Source organism: Mytilus californianus, unplaced genomic scaffold, assembly GCF_021869535.1.
Source record: "Mytilus californianus isolate M0D057914Y unplaced genomic scaffold, xbMytCali1.0.p SCAF_6, whole genome shotgun sequence".
Classification (NCBI taxonomy): domain Eukaryota; kingdom Metazoa; phylum Mollusca; class Bivalvia; order Mytilida; family Mytilidae; genus Mytilus; species Mytilus californianus.
In genome coordinates, this window is record NW_026262712.1 from 101,745,653 (window position 1) to 101,765,532 (window position 19,880).

Genomic DNA, 19,880 nt, shown 5'->3' on the forward strand with positions numbered 1-19,880 from the left:
ATTTCATGTAACTACATCCTTAAAAACATTATATTAGTATTTTCTAAATTTGGGACAGCCCCATGAATTTGTAGTTGTGTATAGAATTGATTGCCAATGAGACAACTCTCCACAAGAGACCAAATGACATAGAAATTAACAGGTCTATATATGTGTTCTTATATTTAAATTATTTTCAAATCTGATCCCCACAATACTCTCTAATGCAAAATAGTTTCTGAACTGTGGCTGACTTGTCCAAATGCCTTGTAACTTTTGATTTATATCCTCTGGGGCAATCCTTGATATATGTCCTGGGGAAATTTTGGGAAAATCCTGAAAGGTTTTGTTGCAAAGAGAATAGGAACCTTGTAATAGGGTAAACACATTTATTTTTGTTGGTATCAATGTTTTCTTGGTTGGAGAATATACTATTTTGTTGTTTCATCATTTGTCCCTATCAAAATAATTTGAAATGTGTATTTCATAAAGTATTTGAATTTGTTATTTCCCCCTACTTAAAAACTAAAAATGACACATATGTGCTTAAAAACTGAAAAAGACATACATTGTACATGTATTATATAACTGAAAATGTCATAGATGACCCTTTCTTTACAGTTCAGGGATAAATTACATAGGGAAAGTTCAAAGGTTAAGTTATACACTAAGTGGAAGCTATTATGTTTCCCTAAAGTACTGAACATGAATATTTTGAAGTAGTTTGGGAATAATGTTTTGGCTCATATACTGTACATAAGGTGGTGGTTTGGTAGTTTGAAAGCAGTGGGTTCTGATGGAGGCTATGATACTTGGTAGTTTGGAGTGTTGCATTTGAATAATATTTCATATCTTTAATTTCAACAAATAAAATGATGAACAAAATATTCCAACATGTATTAATATTAAAGGGATTTATGCAATACAGTTTCATACCTGAAGATGTACTTTATTATAAAAAGTAGTAAATTTATGTACTTTGAAAACTTACTGACTATAAATTAGCATCTATTTAACATTTTTTCACAGTTGAATTTTCTTTCAAAACAAATTCTAATGTTCATGTCCATTTGACCACCCACTCTTGGCTTTGTATATCAAACCTTAAGGGTTTAACAAATATATGTTTATTATTGATCATGATCTTATGTAAAATCATTGACAAGTAATCAATCATTTAATTAGTAAAACTTTAAATTACTTGTTTTTCCACCAGTTTTCGTGTTGTCACACCAAAGTAGGATAAAATGTAATAAATAAAGTAACAGTATTCATGTTTCTGCATAAGATTTTTGTGGTTTTCATTTGGCTATTAAACCACCTAAATAAGTCATAATTAGCATGCACCACCTTAAATAATTAACTTTACAGTATTCCAAATGATTTATATGTCATTTGACAATTTTCTTCATTACAACAAAACTTAAAAACAAGCAAAAAGGATATTTTCCCTACAACTGGACGAGGTAGCAATTTATTATCATGATTGTACATTTTCTTCTGATCCTATGGAATTAAGAAATGATTACATATTTTATTAGGATATAATGGTTAAATAAGATGTAACACATGGGATATTATAATGGTATGATTGTAAAATCATTGTTTGTTGTAAAGTTTTATGTGAATTCTTTTAAAAGAAAACAGTGAACGATGTTGACCAATCTTTTCCTGTAACTGTTTAAAACAAAATCCCCAGTGCAACCAATAATGTGATATATATTAACATTGTTTTTACACACAAGGACTGAAAGGGGAAAATCACCAACATTATAAAACAGCTGTCACTTGAAAGCAACATTTTAAATTCTTTCAATTTAGTCCTGGGCCCTCAGTCATAAAACTTTACTTAGTACTTAGAGTACAAAATTTGTTCTTGAAACACCAAATCCAGCATTTTGATTGGTTGAATTCTGATTCATAGTACAATTATCATACTCCAAATTTTTATGACTGCAAGACCAGGTATTCATTTTAGTAAATGAGTACTGTAGAATGGCGTTGCTGTTTCATGTCTTTTTATCTTATGACTTGCGTTTACCTTTAGTTAACAGACTTAGACGAGCAGTTAAGCTGCTGTCTCAATTTTTTTTTTACTTTTGAGTGTTAGTTTACTCATGAAAACATTTGGAGAAATATGTTTTAATGTTTCTTAGATATTTAAATACAGTCCTATTATGAGGCCCCTAGCACCTCAAACAAGTGTTAGGGAGTGTCTTAAACTTGCAGGGGGTCTCATTGGGGGGTTCTGATCCCGGATCCCGCTTACTGTTTTGTCAGATTCTCGTATCCCACTTACACTATGTACGTAAGCAATTCTCATATTTTTGTAATTTCCCGTATCCCGCTAGACTTCATTTCCCATTTTCACGGCACAATAATTTGACTTTCACGTGTCACGCTTGCAAAAAATCGGCAATCCCGTGTCACGCTTAGACCCCAATGAGACCCACCTTGCAGTGATGAGAGTTTTTGCTCCATGTTGAAGGCCTCACTGTGACCTTTGAGACAAAGAACAGCAGTAATTCCTTTTCTTTTGTACTGATTTTGTGTCATGGATGGATACCCCATATCCTTTGTTTTCTATAATATTCTAAATGAACTACAGGTTACTTTTCAGTATTAGATACACACATGTCAGGGTGTTAGACACACATGTCAGGGTGTTAGACGGACAATTGGATGTATCTAATTTACATAAATATATTCTTTTTAATGCAAAAGGATAGATTTCAATAATTTAGGAGGAGGGTCTTTCAGCAATTATATCTTAAATGCAGGATATTCAATTACATTTAATGACATCTTGGTGTAAAAGACTTTGTGTCACATGACATGATGATGCTTTATAACAGTTACTTATTAATTGTAACAACACACATTGTTGTTGTCCTGTTGACTTAAAATTCACCCCAATTATTTCCTGAATTGATAGATAAACAGAATTAAGGTGGTATTATACAATAAACCTCATCTCATCTGTATGTACAGGATATAACACAAGGACTTGTGTCTGAGTTTGTTGTATCCTATAGCTATTTAAAGTACAGTCCCCAATTTTGAAACATTGTTCCTCATCAATATATTACATCAGATGAGCCATTGTTTAATTGATAGTCATGTCAATTCTTAGGTCCAGATCCTGCGCCCTTGCCCCTGCCTAAATCTGTTCCAGATTCTAAGATATATCAGAGTGTCAAATGTTACTGCACTGTAAATTGCCTTATACTATGATTCAGATGTCTCCTTTTTCTTCCATGATTGATTCAGGATCTTGAAGATAACATTTGGACCTCTTGGTTCACCTTTAATCTCATATTTGTTTAATTTAATGATTATATCCGATTGTTGTCATATTTATCAGTTTCTGGTCTTTCATCATCTTTACTTGTACATATATATGTAGGGATGGTAATCATTGCCTATGATTTTCTGTGTAAGGTCCCACATCCTGGTTGTCTATCTAATATAGTACTTACATAGATTTCCGGTTTTCATTTAAACAGATGTTTGCCATGTATACCTGTCTATGTGGCGTGGAACTTCCATTGGTTTTCCACATTGATACAAGATATAATTTTTCTCTTTGCTTATTTTGCTGTTTTAGGTAACACCAGTACGAAACACCAACATGATGTAGACATATTGTCATTTTGTTAAAAACTTGTAATTGGAAGGTCTTAACTTTCTTCTTGTGCAGTCTTTACAGAATAGATGTAATTGTTAATAAAATATATATATCAGTTGTCTATTCAGTCATTCTTATGTATACAGGTCTAATGAACAGATAATTATAACCTCTATACTATTGTTTGACATGTATGCTGTCTGTAAAACTCTTTCTTTTACCTGTGTTTTACTGGTGACTGAATCAGACTGATGTGTTGAAATTTTTCAATATCAATCGAGCATTGGCACAAAAATTCATCTTGATCTGTATGGAAATGGGATGTTAAAAATCTGATATCTCTCACAGGGACAGTGCCACACCCTCTGCATATTAAGATCCCTTACAGCAACTCTTTGAAGGCACTTAGGTGACCTGTTGCAAGGCAAATTTTTTTTTTGCCCCTATTCAACATGTCTTTGTTTTTATACGACCGCAAAAAAATTTTGCGGTCGTATATTGGAATGATGTTGGCGTCGTCGTTGGCGTTGTCCGAAGACACATTGGTTTTCGCACTCTAACTTTAGTTTAAGTGAATGGATCTCTATGAAATTTTACCATAAGGTTCAATACCACAAAAGGAAGGTTGGGATTGATTTTGGGGGTTATGGTACCAACAGTTCAGGAATTAGGGGCCAAAAAGGGGCCAAAAATAAGCATTTTTGTAACTTCCAGACATAACTTGTGTGTTAGTGTATGGATCTCTCTGACATTGTACCACATGGTTCCATATCACAAAGGGAATGCTGGGAATGATTTTGGGGGTAATTGCCTCAAAATTTTAGGAATAAGGGGCCAAAAAAAGGTGCAAAATACAAGCATTTTTCTAGTTTCATGACAATAACTTGTGTGTAAGTGTATTGATCTTTCTGAAATTGTACTACAAGGTTCCATATCTCATAGGGAAAGCTGGAATTGAGTTTGGGGGTAATTGGCCAAAACGTTTTTGGAATACGGGGCCAAAAAGGGGCCAAAAATAAGCATTTTTCTAGTTTCCAGACAATAACTTGTGTTCAAGTGTATGGATCTCTCTGAAATTGTACTGCAAAGTACCATACCACAAAGGGAAGGCTGGGATTGATTTTAGGGGTAATTGCCTCAAAATTTTAGGAATTGGGGGCCAAAAAGGGGCAAAAAACAAACATTTTTCTAATTTCAGGACAATAACTTGTGTGTAAGTGTATGAATCTTTATGAAATTGTACTACAAGGTTCCATATCACAAAGGGAAGCTGGGTTTGAGTTTGGGGGTAATTGCCCTAAATGTATAGGAATTTGGGGCCAAAAAGGGCCCTAAAAACAAGCATTTTTCTAGTTTCCAGACAATAACTTGTGTTCAAGTGTATGGATCTCTCTGAAATTGTACTGCAAGGTACCATACCACAAAGGGAAGGCTGGGATTGAGTTTGGGGGTGATGAATCATAAGGGGGTTCAAAAAAATTGGGGGAGGGATTTTTTTCCCCTTTTTTTCCTGTTTTTTTCTTTAAAATTTTCCATTTTAAATTGGTTATTTCTGATTTATATATAAAACAAATAATAATGATATGGTTTAAATAGGTAAATTAAAAATCATTAAGTTCTTAGACCACATTCATTCTGTGTCAGAAACCTATGCTGTGTCAAATATTTAATCACAATCCAAATTCAGTGCTGTATCAAGCTTGAATGTTGTGTCCATACTTGCCCCAACTGTTCAGGGTTCAACCTCTGCGGTCGTATCAAGCTGCGCCCTGCGGAGCATTTTATTAAAATAGCAGTCATATTATCTCTGCTGTTCATCCCTGTGGATCTTCTTTGCAGAAGCTACCTACTGAATTTCTATAAATTGTTATGATATATGCATTGGTAATATATCATGTTACCATTCAAAAGACATGTATGTGTCTATCAAAAGTCTGGAGCAGGAAATTCAGCAGTTGCTGTCTATATATTATAGGGTATCATATTTAACAATTGTTTTACATTTATTGTTTTGTTCATAAATCTGGCAAGTGTTTTTCTCATTTGACCGTTTTTTACCTAGTGTCATGCTGACAATTGAGTTTTTTATAGCATACTTTGGGTGTGGGTTTTGCTCATTGTTGAAGGTAATAGGGTTAGCTATAGTTGCTTACATCTACGTTATTTGGTCCCTTTCGGATAGTTGTTTGACTGGTAATCATTCCACACTTCTTATTTTTATACAGCTCTCTTGTATAACGTAAGACTTAGAGAAGATCAGTACATATAGGCCTCTAGTTTTATATCTGTATTTGATATGCAGGATGATCAATTTCTCCTCTAATGATCACTAGGTGTCAACATACCTGATGTACCCTGTAATTCCCTGGAGATTCTACCTGTATAGGTATTTACACCAGCTTGTGATAACCTTGGGTTGGGACTTAGACTATGCCATTTATCTTGCATGAGGACATTTATCAATCCTGGACTTAATGGTCATCTTTTGAAAGGGAAATCCATTTAGATTGAGGTTTTTCTAAAAGAGATGAGATAACCCATATCTTTTATGTTGGATAGTGGTTCCCCATTAGCTGCTGGTACTATGTTTTAAGTGCAAGTACTTAACACTTTTAGAGACTGTCATGCTTAATGTACTAATTTACAAAAGAATCTTGAACGAACCTTGTGTGTCCTTAAGTAGGAGAAATTGTTGACTTGTTTAACGTCACATACATCGGACTTAGACTTTTTTTCAACTGAGGTTTTTCTGTGCATTTTGTTGTGTGTTTGTTTATTCCACATTGGCTAGAGGTATAGGGGCAAGGTTGAGATTTCACAAAACATGTTTAACCCTGCTGCATTTTTGTGCCTGTCCCAAGTCAGGAACCTGTAGCCTTTGTTAGTCCTGTGGTTTTTTTTAAATTCTGGTTCATTTGTTTGTTTTGGAGTTTAGTATAGCGTCCATTTAGCTGAACTTGTATACATTATTGTTTAAGGGCCAGCTGAAGTCTGCTTCTGGGTGCAGGATTTTCTTGCTGCGTTAAAGACCCATTGGTGGCATTGGGCTGTTTTCTGCTCTTGGTTAAGTTATTGTCAGTTTGACACATTCCCTTTTTACTTTCATTATTCTATCATTTTAAAAAACATATAATAGCTTTAAGTAGTTTCTAATTTAACTGCATATCACACTTATTTCAGTTTTTATCTACAAAAGGTTTTTATCTATGTACAACAACCATAGCTGGACCATAAAAACTGAAAATATCTTTCCATTTGTTTTTCTTTGTTATTGTTTCTGTAGGTGGACCTAAGAAATATTTAGAAAAATATCCTAAACGTGCCATTTGGTCAAATTTTCCAGTTCTTGCTTAAAACAGAAAAATGTCCATAGTTCCTTGTAATGATTTAGCAGGAATTTATGAGTGCCAACAAATGCAATCGTACAATTTGACGCATTCTGATGACAACGTTTCAAAATATTACTATATATAGTTTAAATTCCAAAAGTAATGATATTTATGTACCCAGCCCAGACTGTTATTATGTGTTATCAGTGGGTGGGTGGATTTTTATCTCAATGATGGACGTTACCTAGGAGTAAGCACCCTGCAACACGGATATGAAAGCCTGAGGTTTTTGTCTTCACAAATTTTTGATAAAAACTTTTTCATTTAAAACAGATTTATTCCGTTTTAATGCAATTTCTTTTATGATGTAACTTTCCATTTTAACAATACAGGTTGTTTTATGGAAATTCCTTTTCATGCTTTATACTCATGTAAAATGTTTTAGTAGTTTTATACAGTATTCTATTGAAGATATTATTGCCCGTTGACTGGCACAAGACCAGTTACTTTTGAAAGGGGCTATTAAAATCCACAATTGTGTTGTTCTCTACTTAAAGTATGACTGATATGAAACTGAGGAGGTGTAATGGAAATAGAACTAGCTTTCAGATAAAAGTACCAAATCAGGACAATGACAGTTAATTAATTGTTCCCTTAAAAAGAAAAAGTATGTATGGGCTTTGTGATCAGTGCTTTGTTTCTATTATACAAGACTTCAATAAATCAATAGCTCAGAATAATAGTAGTACTTAATTTAAACTTTACATAGTTATAAAGAAATACTTTACAATGAAATTATTATCAAGGCATTATGCAGACACTTCATATAATATACTGAGTGATAATTATGCTGAAAAAAAAACCTTTTATTTATGCTAGTCCTAATTTGGACACCTATATATATGAAGAAGTTAAACTTTTGTCCTTGTAAAATACTGCTGTTTTTTAACATTCATGCAAATGGGAATTTGTTTTAACCAGAATCACTATGAATATTGGCATTCACAGTTTCACATTGAAAAAACATGATTATTTCTAATTCAGTCAGTTGAGCACAACAAGGATTTGTATAGTGACTATACAAATCCTTGAGCACAAGAAATGCAGAACAGAATGAACTCTATGTAACCCCAGTATGTGATAAATAATTTCCAGGTATTTCCTGTTTTTCATAAATTTAAAATTATCAGTCCTGCTGAGGTCAATATTACAGTTATTGACTGGTTTATTCAGAAGTCAGAAAGAAGAATTCATTTATTGAACCACAAGTATTTTAAATCTCCAGAAATATATATTGTGTGGTTTATTTAACAGCAGCTTTAAGTGACAGTAAAGCCTAAGGGATGAGAATGTTCACAGCTTGTAGGAAATAGTTTATTAGTAGTATATATATACTACATGAATATCAATGCTTCATAAAATTTGTTAGCTGTTCCTTTTTTTTTTTTTTGTATTTTCACATAAAACATCCCTTAATTTGTATTCAGCTCTTAATTTTGTAAACCATAAAAGACTCGAGTCTAACAGAAGAGGATTTTTTAGACAGTTATTAATTCAAAGTATTATCTTGTTTTGTGAGGCATTTTAAGTGTTTCAATGAACCATCTTAATCTTGCAGTAAAGTGAGAGCTTTAACTCTTGAAAGTCCCACTGTAACTTTGAGATGAAGAACAGCAATTAAAGTTCTGTTCCATTGCTTCTTGTTTTAACATGTGCTGATAGTGATTTTAAGTCATATAATTGAGAATGGAAATGGGGAATATGTCAAAGAGACAACAACCCAACCAAAGAGTAGAAAACAGCCAAAGGCCACCAATGGGTCTTCAACACAGCGAGAAAATTCCGCACCAGGAGGCGGGCTTCAGCTGGCCCCTAAATAAAAATGTGTACTAGATACACCATATCTTTCATATTTTATTTATTTTATTGTTGAAGAGAAGCCAAAAAGTCAGTATGAAGATCAATAAAAACAATACTTATGAATAAGAAGATGTGGTATGAGTGCCAATGAGACAACTCTCAATCCAAGTCACAATGTGTAAAAAGTTAACAATTATAGGTCAAAGTACGGCCTTCAACACGGAGCCTTGGCTCACACCGAACAGCAACCTATAAAGGGCCCCAAAAAGACTAGTGTAAAACAATTCAAACAGGAAAACCAATGTTCTAATCTATATAAAAAAAAACAAGAAATGAGAAACACTTATGAACCACACCAACAAACGACAACCACTGAAACAGGTTCCTGACTTAGGATAGGTGCAAACAAATATGACTTGATTGTCATTTGTGTATCCATCATAAAAAAAAACAACCAAATAATACATCAATCCAGAAGTCAATGTAACATACTTACTGTGTGTTAAATACCAGGAACCTGTAATTCACTGGCTCTTGCTTGTTGCTGTCTGCCAATATTTTTTTTTACTTTTTTCTCTTGTAATTTTTATCAGGCTGGTGGTGTTTCTCTTTTGAGTAGTTTTACACTTTGTTTAACTGGGGCCTTTTATTTCCTGATAGGATAAGGGATTTGTTCATTGTTGAAGGCTGTATGATGACCTTTGTAACTGTTCATATCTTTTTTCTTTGGTTTTTATGGATAATTGACTCATTGGCAATCACACCACATCTCATTATATTGATACATGGTTAAAATACATTGTTTTTTTTTTAAGAATAACTGAGTACAATTTGATACAAAGAATTTTAAAAATGCATCAGAAAATTAAAATGTGAGACTTTTTATAAAATCTTTGTCTGTAAATTATACTAATGCAGTGATAAAATACAGTGCACAAATTTTATACCCTTTCTTTTTATTTACAGTAAATATTAAAATAAATAGTACATTAAAACATCCAGACATATATATCTACGTGGTACTACCGGTAATGAAAATTCTAGACTTACAACTTTTAAAGATTATATGAATCTAATGGTGTAAAGTAGGATGTTTACATCCACCCACTTGTGGTACAAAGGTATTATCAAACTTGTTAAATGTTCTGATCGGTCAAGATAAAGATTGATTTAGACACACACCTTGTCACCCAGGGTACTTTTAATTCAAATGTTCTATTTGACCTTGGAATTGACATGACCATTGGCAAAACTAATTTAATATGATTGTGCATGTTCAGCCATCATTTCAGTCAACAAATAAATACTGCCAAAGGTTAAATGGACAAACACAGTCCAGCCAGTGGGTCAGGTTGACAGAGTATCAAAATCTTATTAAGGGCTGTTGTCATGTATTTTGATTGCCATTGTTAAATTTTGATCCAGTGGCAAATATTTCATGCATGTTCAGGACGAGAAGAAATTAACAATAAATACAACTGTTAAAGTTTTAGTTTTAAAGCCTATTTTTCAACATGAAAATTAATTTCTATTCATAAAATTTCACATCAATTTAAACATACTTATGCTGTGATGACAACCCATGTTTGTTCTGTATGTACCCGTTTAGATTCCATACCTTTATGAATAAAAGCAGATGTAGGGTATAAATAAAAAAGTCAGCAACCAAGCAACATAAAAACCCCAAAAACGTTTAGAGGTAACCATACCTGTTTTTCTATAATTTTCTTACCTTTCACAGCTCCTTTATACACACATTTTATTTTACAATTATGGAAGCTGCTTTTACCCTTCAGATTGTCAATCGGTAAAACAATTTTTATATGCCCGTTTACGGGACGTATTATGGTATACTGTTGTCCGTCTGTCGTCAACATGTCGGACAATAACTCAAAAACACTTTAACCAATTTGCATGAAACTTTGGTGAATTGTTTATATCTATTGACATGAGCTCCCTTTTGATTTTTATAAATTTTAGATTTTATGTTTTCAAGTTATGGGGTTTTATTCATTAAAAAAGTTTTTTTTTCCAGTTTTCGGACAATAACTCAAAAATGCTTTGAGCAGTTTTCATGAAACTTTGGTGAATTGTTTATATCTATTGACGTGAGCTCCCTTTTGATTTTTATAAATTTTAGATTTTACTTTTCAGAGTTATGGGGTTTTATTCATTAAATAAGGGGGATTTTTCAGTTTTCAGACCATAACTCAAAAGTGCTTTGAGCAGTTTTCATGAAACTTTATATCTATTGAAATAACCTCCCTTTAGTTTTTTTATAAATTTCTGAAATGACATTGATGAGTTATGGAACTTTATTCTTTGAAAAAGCGATGGGTGTATCATGCGCTCATGGCGCAGCTCTTTATTCAAGTTATTTGCAGTTTATATTCATGAATGAAGGAAATCGCAGGAAAAACTTAATAAAAAACAAGTTCAGCGCAAAGAGAACTGGTTTTATGATTTGTTTTGAAGTTTTTGGTCATGCAGTTGGTTGCTTTCTCATTGGCCTACATTTCTTTTATTAGCCATGGGGATGCAGCAGGATACCTAAAACTTATTATTCAGGAATCAGGAGATAGAATATTTTAAATCATAATTTTTAATTAAAAAATATCCTATGATATTACAATATCAGTACCATGTAAACAAGGATGTGTTAAGTTACGAGAGTAATAAAAATGATAACTTCAGGCTTTAATTTGCAAAGATGTCTGACATTTGTAATATCATCTTAAAACTTGTACTTTTAACCCTCTCCAGACCATATGTTATTTGATGGGATCAGAGTCATTCATTGAATGCTCAGACAGGTAACAATAAAGAAACACCTGATTACACAAATCCTCTGATCCTATTGTATTTTATAACCATGTACACATTATATATGATTTACAGGGACAACCATATCAAAAGAATTTGTTTGAATATTGAACTGTAGTCCATTGATGGGGATTGTTTGATTAAAACATCTTCAGTAGAATTGTGTCAATGTTCTTTTTCATTGTTGGTTTAAAGAACTTTTTATATAGATTATTTTACACTTTGTTTTGCTAGATACTTAATGTTTATATGACCAAGTTTTGCATATAACTTCATGTTTTACACTGAATAATATTTGCTAATTTACTTTGGTAGTTGAAAATCTGTAACTTATTTCTGTGACTAATTAGATGGGGCCTTTGATATTTCTTTGTTATCATGTGTTTTTTTTAACTGTTGCTATGAATTTGTCCATTTTTATCAGTGTCTGAGCAAAAAACTACGAAACTAGTAGCCAAAATGTCATGGATCATAAAATACAGGTCAAGTTCTATTTTTGGTGGGTTTGACATTTACCATTCAAGAGTTAGTCTCATTAGTCATCTTAAAATGGAATATTTTTGTGTTTTGGTGATTATCAAAGTACCATTTTATAAGTTCTTTTTATTGATAAGATATTTTTTGCTGTTGTTTTCTTCAACACACCAATTTTTATTCATTGAATATCCCATCTTCTCCAGAACAATATTTCAGAAAATTTCACATAGACAAGTTTCAAGTTTGTGCATTTTCCCGTTCATTTCAAATGACACAATCCTTATGTGTACATTATGTTGCAGTAAGAGCAGATTGTTCAATGATGTCATTTACACCTTGCTTCAACTGGAGCTTCAACATGCGTACATCAGAACTAGGAATCGGCCTATTAATTGAGAGTAGTTATATGATAATCATATCTAAATAGTTTGTCATATGATGTTGAATAATCATAGATATATTGAAAAAAAATATCATTTTAATACCCTGCAATTTTAATTAATTTTAATACAACTTTTAAATGTTAGAAACATGTTGATCTTGTAATAAATAAGATGCAGAGTCTTTTTCACTTGTGTAGTAACAGATTCATAAGGACTCTAATATTCATGCTGATTTTCTCATAATAGTCCCAGTTAGTCACACTATTATATGTGACAGAAAGTACCTATTTCAGAATGACAAAAGTCATTATTTAGTTGTCAAAAGAAATTCATCTTCATTGTTATGTGTGTGACCTGTTCAGTGATTCACACTAACTGTATCTATGCAGAACAACCACACTAAAACTACTTTGATGTATGTGAGAAAGTTAGACATTTTATGCTGATATTATGGATAATTTGCATTTTTTCTATGTATATATTTATTAATGAGTTCTACTTTTGAATAATATTAAAATGAAATTTAAATGACCCAGGAAGATTATTTAAGATTTAAATCTTAAGGATGACAAATTGTAAATATTCGTTGTTACTTTTTATATATGAATATTTATAAAAAGATATGTGAGCGAAATATCAATGACCCAGCTTCCCTTAACAAAATAAAACTCACAAAACACATATATAAGGCAACATGTCTATAGGATATATGTCAAACTAGAAATTTTCCTGCATCTTGGATTTTCAAATATTTGGCCTCAAGCATCACTGAAGAAACATGCACATCTGGTGCAGAAAAATTGGTACTGTTAACGTTATTAGGCAAATTGTGAAAACATCTACCATCAGCACCAAATTATATAAAGAATAAAAACACTAAAGAATAACCAAAGACAACCATTGACAATAAGTCCCTGACTTAAGTTGAGTCACATTAACCTGTTACTGTGTTACATACACTGTGTTAATTTAACCTTATTATTGAGTATTTAACCCTCCCCCTTTTTCATCTTACTCAGTGGAATAACAAAAGGTATATAGAAGAACATGCAGTCACAATAATATGTGGCCATAGGACACTATGCCCTGCCCATGTAATCATATGTTCATGATCAGAGAACTGTGAAAACAGTGGGAAAAATCTAAAATTTAACATATACATGTACCTCACAATGAATGAAATATATGTGTACTATGTTTCAAGTTGATGTGACCACAACTTCATTACTTTAACTACATTTACCATAAACCTTAACCTGAGATTGTACTACCGGTACTTTTACACTATCAGATGTTCATGTTCAGAGAACCATGAAATTAGGGTAAAAACCATAATTCGATAAGCATCTATAGCTATAGGTCACTGTACCACCTTCTACAATGAGCAAAAACTTTACCATATAGTAAACTATAAAGGCCCAGACATGAAAAATGTAAAATGTAAAGAAACCATCTGCCTTATATTTGATAAAACATAAAAGAAAAACAAATATGACAGACAGCAACCAAAGACAAACACTGAATTACTGGTCCCTGAGTTGGTACTGACAGCAGTGAGTTAGGTACATACAGAATGTGACAGACAGCAACCAAAGACAAACACTGAATTACTGGACCCTGACTTGGTACTGACAGCAGTGAGTTAGGTACATACAGAACGTGACAGACAGCAACCAAAGACAAACACTAAATTACTGGACCCTGACTTGGTACTGACAGCAGTGAGTAAGGTACATACAGAATATGACAGACAGCAACCAAAGACAAACACTGAATTACTGGACCCTGACTTGGTACTGACAGCAGTGAGTAAGGTACATACAGAACATGACAGACAGCAACCAAAGACAAACACTGAATTACTGGCCCTTCACTTGGTACTGACAGCAGTGAGTAAGGTACATACAGAATATGACAGACAGCAACCAAAGACAAACACTGAATTACTGGACCCTGACTTGATACTGACAGCAGTGAGTGAGGTACATACATAATGTGACAGACAGCAACCAAGGCAAACACTGAATTACTGGACCCTGACTTGGTACTGACAGCAGTGAGTTAGATACATACCGAATATAACAGACAGCAACCAAAGACAAACACTGAATTACTGGACCCTGACTTGGTACTGACAGCAGTGAGTTAGGTACATACATAATGTGACGGGGTTAAACATGTTTGTGAGCGCTTATCCCTCCCCCTTACCTGGGTTAGTGGTGTAACAGCACCACATAAGAACAAAATTTAAAAATCAGTTGGAGAGGGCTTGGATCATTAGATTGGCTCAACCACAAAAAAAAACAACTGACAAAAAAACAAAAAAATATATGACACAACATGATTTTCTGAAGATCATTAGTAATGACATTTATAAGAATGTTTATAAAGCCAAAAAGATTTGAGGACAATTTGCATACAATTTATTTTTTCATGTATCCAATTGTGAAACAAGATTTAACTCATCTCTAGTATGCATCAAGCTATGTTATTGGGCAGATGTCCAGGTTCAAAGTATAGTCTACTTTAGAGGAAATCACATCCATGAAAAGAAACTACAATGCATGTAATTTGCAGGTTCAACAGTTTAGGATCTGTCTGTCTAAACTGCTGTTTATATAATGTATTTTAAGACACTCTTTTTCTTTTTGATGAATTACTATCTATGTACAATTAAGAACCAAAGTACTGAATACTAAATGAATAAATGATAAAATTTATCATATAAGATGACTTATGTTTACTTTACATAAATAAACAAGTGATAAATCTATTGAATGTTTATCTTAATATTTAGACAGGAATAAATGTATTAGTAACAATTTCTTTGACCAACAGATTTGTTTGAATGATAGGGAAAAGATATTTTTATATTACAGGTGTAGTAAGATGATTTTAACACCTGTGAATTCCTTATAATTGTAATCAATCTTCTGGAAACAAATTTATATGTGTCAAGTGTTCAATCATGAGAAATACAGGAATGCATATTCCCAAAATTGATCCTTTTTTCAGCTAACCTTGCCAAAAGAGCTAATGTGAGCTATTGTCATCAGTTGCCATCATTGTCCTCATTGTCAATACATTTTTTTTAAACCATTGGACCAGTTGAAATCAGACCTAATGGCCACTTTGAAACACATACTTTAGTTTTCAAATGTTTAAGTACATGTATATAAATATTAAGAACTATCTAACTCCTGCCCAATGTGTTGAACATAAGGCATATGTCTAAAACATCTTCCTCATTGGAATTCAAATGAAGAAGGTATAATCTACAGATATCGGAGCTGTGCAATGGTAGACAATGTTGCCATATATATGAGAAAACAGCCACAGAAGGGAAAGAAAAATGAAACATGATCTTCTCTACACAAATTTTAAGGTCATATTCTGTGTTCATGTTTTGGTTGTTATTATTATATATATTTTAGGAAGGTTTTATCACTTTGACATTGTGTACAGATTATAGTTGTCCGTTTTAGATATGTCTGACTTGTATATTGTGGTATTTGATAAACAAGATGCTGGTTTTCTCTTCCTGGTGCCAAGTATGTTAGAAACTGTACACAGCTGTATTTTGAAAGTATTGCTGAGCAATATTCATATATTTACTGTTTGGTTTTTTTCAAGACCTTTCATTGTAAATAATATAATTTGATGGTAGAAAGTTTTACTATGGAGGAAATCAATTAAGTTCCAGTGATGATTCACAGACGTTACAATACAAAGAACTGAAAAACTATGGTACATACTGTGGTAGACATCTGATTTACTCATGTAGAAGACAAACTCCTAACCAAGTAATTATCTGTACAGGAAGATATCTACCAAATACTAAAACAGCTCAGCCACTAAGAGCCCTGCAAAATGTTGTGTCTACTTTAAATGTTGAATTGAAGAGAAGAAGCCACCATTACACCATTTTTTAAAAGCCTTATAAAACCCATATTGGTTTCTAGAAACTAAGCAGCTTACAAATCTAGTTTAACTCTGCCATATCAGGTAATCAGGAGTGAGAAATTTAAATACTTTAGTGAATACATTTTTAAGATACCAGTTCAAATGTGAAAAATGCAATTTTCACAAATTTTTAACTGACTTATAGTATCTCTAGAAGTATAAATGCTATTTATACAATTTTTAGATATTGAGAGAGAGAGATTCAGTTCAATAATTTCTTAATGCATACAAAATTTCATCAAAATCGGAAATATTGACCAATCATGTATATTTTGCTTTAAAAGCTATCTCACTCTTGCAATATATATTGCTTCTCAGAATAATTAAGCTAGCTTTAGAATAGCACCATTGATTAGGGGGAGGGTTTATTACCATTTAAGAGGTATTGTCCTCATCAATAGTCCTACCATCACTTAGTTCAGACTTAAATGGACAGGAAAACAATGTTTGACAAATGATTTTTCTATTGCCCCCTTTTTTGTTGTCTGTCTATATATGGAATGATGTATGAAAGGTCTGTCTATATATGGAATGATGTATGAAAGATTCACATCTTGAATCTACATTTATGATAGTTGGAGATCCGACTTCAGATCAACAATATTTCTCATTTTTCCTCACACCTTTGGAAGAAGTTATTTGTGGGCTGCATGTTCGTGTTTTGTGGTATATGAATTCTTTTCATTTAGCTTTAGATAAGTTTGTTGAAACATAGACTACGTGGGTGTTTAGCAGCCTTATACAGTCATCAATGACATTAGTATTGACTAGACCATTGACACATTGTTAGTCAAATTATAGCATCATCATTGTAACAAATTAATCTCTCTACCTACACAGAACAAATTATTGTCAACCATGGAATGTAATAAAATGTTTAGTTAACCACATCAAAATATTTCATCATTTCCTCGTTATTACATTCAGACTTGATTCCAAAATCAGTTTTTTATATTACGTAAGTATAAGTAATTTACACAACTGAGGATTAATTTTGTGAGGTAAACACCCTACAGCAATCTACCTGCATTTCAGGCTACTCTTCATTACTGGTACTGTTAAATCAAATGCTTATGGCCATTTTGTAGCTTATGAGTCCCATCCCTATTGAATATAAAAGTAAGGAGATGTAGTATGATTGCCAATAAGACAACTATCCACTAGAGTCCAAATGATGAAAACATTATTTGCACACCTTACAAGCAACCTTTGTTTGGTAGTAAATTTGATAAGCACTGAAGAAAGTATTCAGTATAAGGTACAAAGATGAAAAATCAAACAGCATTTTGAGTCCGTGAACTATTGTCATCACTTTGCATCTGTACTTAGTTGTCTATTAACATTGAGTTAGACAATATAGTTGTCTATTAACATTGAGTTAGACAATATACATTTTCAACGTTTACTCTGAAACTATTTCGCCTATTTGAAACAAATTTGGCAAGAATAATACATGGGAGATCTTGCATACAAAGTCAAAACATGGCTGCCAGGGGGCAATATTTGATTTTTATTTACCAATTTACAAAAGTCTTCTCTGAAACTATTTTTATCCTTCCCACATCAGACAACAAGAACTGCATTACTGTTACCCATGAGCAGTTAATTAATTGTCCTGTTTTGGGTTTTCAAAATTTAAATTCCATAAGTTGTTTAGAATCTGTTACATAGAGGTCAAGCTGGACTTTAATATATTTCTCTTTTGTTGTTCCAAACATGCCTTTCTAATTTTTTTTAGAACTTTCATTATCACAGTTGTCATAAAAATTGTTATGCACTTGAAGTGATCATGCCATTTTACATATAGTCAAATTGGCTGACCCTATATTCTTCTGTTGAGGATAGACATTTCTGTCAGTGGATATTTAATTCTCCTTGTATTTGGAAATACTTTTATAGTGGTAATATCTCTTAATTCTTAAATTGAAAAAATGTTGTCGTATCTCCTTGTACTGGCATAGAAATGATAGAAAAACATTATATCAAAATTTTAATTGAGTTTAATAAAAAATAGCATGTTAGCACGCAGTTGTATTTTTTTATGAATGGAAAAACTTTGTAGAAGCAACACATTATGTTATGTCTTCAATTCAAAGAAATTACATTAATGATTCTTCCCACGTCTATATTTATCTACCGATAATTTTTTTTTTTAATAGTGCTGTACTATTTTCGGTTAGGTCCCATTCAAATGCATGAATATGAAATTTATTTAAATATGTTTTTCAACAAAGTAGTATAGAAATAATTGTATCTATTATATTATATTGCATCTCATAACTGTTTACCCATTACAATCTTAATTCAGCATTTAACTCAGTAATTGATAAATAGTCTGTTTTGAATCAAATACTACCATGAACATTGTACCCTGCTTTTTTTTTTATTTGCAATACAAAAAAAAGTGATTAAAAAGGTACTTTTTATTTCTTTTGTGATTCCAAACCTCACAGTTAAACTGATTTTTAACTTAACTGTTTGGCTGTTTCCATTTGATAAAAGATGATATCACATATATCAGACATTCAGTTAGAGAACCTCTTAGAAAATCTGTTTCGAAAGACAATCTGCCTGACTAAAGATATAATTATTTGTTTGTTTTAAGTTTATTGCTGTCAAACATTAGGTCAGACACCCCTTAAAATATAAAAATAAGGAGATGTGGTATGATTGCCAATGAGACAACTATCAACCAAAGTTCAAATGAAGTAGATGTAAGCAGTTATAGGCAACTGTACAGCCTTCAACAATGAGAAAAAACCCATTCCATATAATTGGCTATAAAAGGCCAGGGACATGAAAATATGAGATAATTCAATTGAGAAAACTGAGCATATATGACTGAACCAAATTATGCCAGAAATGTCCTACAGTCAGACAGATTTCAGGATCTTTGATTGTGTAATACACGTTTTCAGGTTTTGAGATATAAAATTCTATTGAAAGTTTTCAATGAATTTCTCTCTCAGGATACCAATATGTAAGGAGAAATGTTGTGAAGAAGATATTTGACACTTGCCTATTAATTGAATGACTTTATAGGTTGTTGAGAGTTATAAGTTGTCAGGTGTGGTAATAAGATTGGCTTTTATTTGTCTTCATTTGACTGTCCTTTTGTAAGCAAGGTAACATATTAAAATTAGTAATCTTGCATGAAAAATAACTGGATTTTTTTTATTTCAAAATGTGGTCCGTTTCAAACTTGAGATGCTATTTTATATTTTGACAAATATTTAAAGTTGACATGGATTTGGTTATTATTTTAAGGCCCTTATTTGTCATATAGCTCTTCGTGTTTTGGTTCTCATACATCCTTGGCTTTCAAATATTCTGCCTTGAGCATTCCTGATGAAGGTTAATCTAGAAAAGCTTCGGGTGCATGAAATTTTTAAAGTGCTGTTTTAATTTTTGAAAATTATAGATAATATTTGATGATAT

The 19,880-nt window shown here is 32.3% G+C and overlaps 1 protein-coding gene across 3 annotated transcripts in view; it reads left to right on the forward strand.

The window, feature by feature from the left end:
- LOC127706757 (transforming growth factor-beta receptor-associated protein 1-like) overlaps positions 1-19,880 on the forward strand; it is a 78,191-nt gene that overhangs the window by 52,862 nt on the left and 5,449 nt on the right. The window lies entirely within an intron of this gene.